The sequence below is a fragment of the Triticum aestivum genome, chromosome 5B, assembly GCF_018294505.1.
Source record: "Triticum aestivum cultivar Chinese Spring chromosome 5B, IWGSC CS RefSeq v2.1, whole genome shotgun sequence".
NCBI lineage: Eukaryota > Viridiplantae > Streptophyta > Magnoliopsida > Poales > Poaceae > Triticum > Triticum aestivum.
In genome coordinates this window covers 236,938,472-236,942,506 of record NC_057807.1, presented here as the reverse complement: position 1 = coordinate 236,942,506, position 4,035 = coordinate 236,938,472, and positions in this window count along the sequence as shown.

Sequence of the window (4,035 nt, the reverse complement as noted above, 5' to 3'; positions counted from 1 at the left end):
TCTTGCTGGTCTTGTTTTACCATTGTCGAAATGTCTTGTAAACCAGGATTCTGAGTTTGATCGGGTCTTCCTGGGAGAAGGAATATCCTTCGTTGACCGTGAGAGCTTGTGATGGGCTAAGTTGGGACACCCCTGCAGGGTATAAACTTTCGAGAGCCGTGCCCGCGGTTATGTGGCATATGGGAATTTGTTAATATCCGGTTGTAGAGAACTTGACACTTGATTTAATTAAAATGCATCAACCGTGTGTGTAGCCGTGATGGTCTCTTTTCGGTGGAGTCTGGGAAGTGAACACGGTCTTTGTGTTATGATTGCGCGAAGCAGTTTCAGGATCACTTCTTGATCACTTCTAGCTTCTCGATCGTTCCGTTGCTTCTCTTCTCGCTCTTATTTGCGTATGTTAGCCACCATATTTTCTTAGTGCTTGCTGCAACTCCACCTCATTACCACTTCCTACCCATAAGCTTAAATAGTCTTGATCTCGCGGGTTTTGAGATTGCTGAGTCCTCGTGACTCACCAGATACTATCACAATAGTTGCAGGTGCCGATGATACCAGTGCAGGTGATGCAACCGAGCTCAGATGGGAGCTCAATGAAGATCTTGGTCGTTGCTATGTTTCGTTTCATGTTGATCAGTAGTGGAGCCCAGTTGGGACGATCGGGGATCTAACAGTTGGGTTATCTTCTTTTCTTTCGGCTTCGTCCGTAGTCGGACTATGTGTGTATTCTGAATGATGTATGAATTATATGTTCATTGTGTGAAGTGGCGATTGTAAGCCAACTCTTTATCTCAATCTTGTTCATTACATGGGATTGTGTGAAGATGACCCTTCTTGCGACAAAACCACCATGCGGTTATGCCTCTAAGTCGTGCTTCGACACGTGGGAGATATAGCCGCATCATGGGTGTTACAAGATGTGTCCGTTGTCCAAGAACTTCTATCTCTAGAACCTGTCATGATTAGTAGAAATAAGAAACAAAGTTCGAGAATAATGTTACTATGGCAGGTGGTGAAAGGCAACCAGCGGTGTCAAATAACTCCAAGATTGTGTAAAGCGATTGACAGGGGAGCGTACGTATACACGGTATAGAAATATGTGGAGCTGGGTTGGCTATATATGGTAGCAAAAGATTAGCAATAATCAATTCAGAGATGCAATGTTGAATAAACGCTCAATGATGGTACTATGCTGGTCCTAGGCTAGACCGGACTAGAGACGCGAGCCTAGAACACTAATGAGGTCATGGCATAGCACAACTAGCATCAATGAAGGATAAGTAGCTCTAGACAGCAAGATATAAGTGAAGATCACAACAGCAGTAAAGATAATGATGAAAAACAACTGCCAAGCAGGATATATAACAACTCCCTCTCCAACTTTCCTCTTGAAAAGTTTGCTACTAACTCAAGCTTTCCAATGCAAAAAGAATCACTCAATTCTGAATTGATATGAGGAGTCAAAGAATTCTAAAACTGGCCTGAAAACTGGAATAAGCTGTGTTCGTGAACTTCGGAGCGCAAAAAGACCTATTTAGAAGCCTATTTTGAGGTGTCAAATATGGAACTAGCTTCTACAACTATTTAGATGCGGCTCGTCTCTAGCTTTCATTTGAGTACTCGCGGAGCCAAGACGGACTTTGTATGAGAAAGTTATGCATGTTTTACTTAACAGTGCACAAAACAGATTCCAATCTGAATTCAACTATAAGACTGAGTCTAGATAGATCCGAATTTTGTTTTTTTTATTCTCTCTTTTTTCCCTCACACTTTTTTTCTTTTTTTTTCTTTTTTTTTCTCTGACTTTTTTGAACTTTTTTCTCTTTTTTTTCTCTGTCTTTTTTTGTCTCTCCCTCTTTCCAAAGCAAACTAGATAAGATGCAGATTGGATCAAGCGAAGATGTGAACGATCTCAACTATGATTATGACAATGAACGGTGGGTAGCACGTGGTCGAAATTGATGGATCGGTGGTGGACAACGGAAGGGATAACGATGCAGCGGCGGTGTGACAAATGTGAACAGAACTCGAAACTCTAAACGAACTAGACACTAAGACCAGCAACTCGACACGACGATGCAACCCATAATTCAACTATGCAAGCAATGAAAAGAAAATTGCAAAGGCTCATACTGGCTTGGACAAAGGATGAACAGATCTAACTTTTTTTTGTGGCTTTTTCTTGGACAATAGGTAAGAAAATAAATCTAATCTAGGAAAAACTGGAAATTCTCACCGAGCAACGTGAAAACTGATACACTTGATAGATGCGAGGCTGTCCCGATCTTTTGATGAGATGATAACTATCGATTTGGTGAAGATGACTTTGACGATCCGACTACAAATGTGCACGACGTTGCGTCTTAGCAATCGCTAAACCAACTTCGAGAGGTTATTGACCACGCCGGAGCACAATCAACCTAACCACAAAGGTCTATTCTTGCAAGCAATCGAAGAACAAGCAAGAATATGATAAAAGCAATCTGAATATTGCGAATATAGATGAAGTATTGATAAAGGTGGGGATTCGTAAGCGGTCTTGGTCTGGTCGTTGGACACAAACGAAGTACAAGAAGTTGCAATGGCTAACTTTTAACTAAACAAATCCCAAGGAAAAAGCTACTAGATAGATCTACTTATATAGGAGCAAGGGATGGCGGCCAAGGAGGTGGGAGGACGTCCCAAGGTAGCCTAAAACCAACCCTAGGTCGTACAAGGCTCATGGGCCCAAGTGGAGGTGATGCAACACCTTTGAACTTGTTGTTTGACTCGGATTCTGCTGCAGCGTCTGATTGTTTCGCTTATATAAGCCTACGTACCCTAAAACCATCGAATATCAAGATAGATTGGGAGTTCTGCCGCCGCAAGTCTCTGTAGCCACCAGAAACCTCTTGGGAGCCCTTCCCGGCACCCTGCCGGAGGGGGGATCCTTCACCGGTGGCCATCTTCATCATCCCGGTGCTATCCATGACGATGAGGGAGTAGTTCAGCGTCGAGGCTGAGGGTATGTACCAGTAGCTATGTGTTTGATATCTCTCTCTCTCTCTCGTGTTCCCTCTATGGCACGATCTTGATGTATCCCGAGCTTTGCTATTATAGTTGGATCTTATGATGTTTCTACCCCCTCTACTCTCTTGTGATGAATTGAGTTTTCCCTTTGAAGTTATCTTATCGGATTGAGTCTTTTATGAGAACACTTGATGTATGTCTTATCGTGCTTATCTGTGGTGACAATGGGATATCATGTGCCACTTGATGTATGTTTTGGTGACCAACTTGCGGGTTCCGCCCATGAACCTATGCATAGGGGTTGGCACACGTTCTTGACTCTCCGGTAGAAACTTTGGGGCACTCTTTGAAGTACTTTGTGTTGGTTGAATAGATGAATCTGAGATTGTGTGATGCATATCGTATAATCATGCCCACGGATACTTGAGGTGACAATGGAGCATCTAGGTGACATTAGGGTTTTGGTTGATTTGTGTCTTAAGGTGTTATTCTAGTACGAACTCTTGAATAGATTGATCCGAAAGAATAACTTTGAGGTGGTTTCGTACCCTACCATAATCTCTTTGTTTGTTCTCCGCTATTAGTGTCTTTGGAGTGACTCTTTGTTGCATGTTGAGGGATTGTTATATGATCTATCTATATTATTATTGTTGAGAGAACTTGCACTAGTGAAAGTATGAACCCTATGCCTTGTTTCCTACCATTGCAATACCGTTTACGCTCACTTTTATCGCTTGCTACCTTGCTGTTTTTATAATTTCAAATTACAAATACCTTTATCTATCATCCATATTGCACTTGTATCACCATCTCTTCACCGAACTAGTGCACCTATACAATTTACCATTGTATTGGGTGTGTTGGGGACACAAGAGACTCTTTGCTATTTGGTTGCAGGGTTGTTTGAGAGAGACCACCTTCATCCTACGCCTCCTATGGATTGATAAACCTTAGGTCATCCACTTGAGGTAAATTTGCTACTGTCCTACAAACATGTGCACTTGCAGGCCCAACAACGTCTACAAA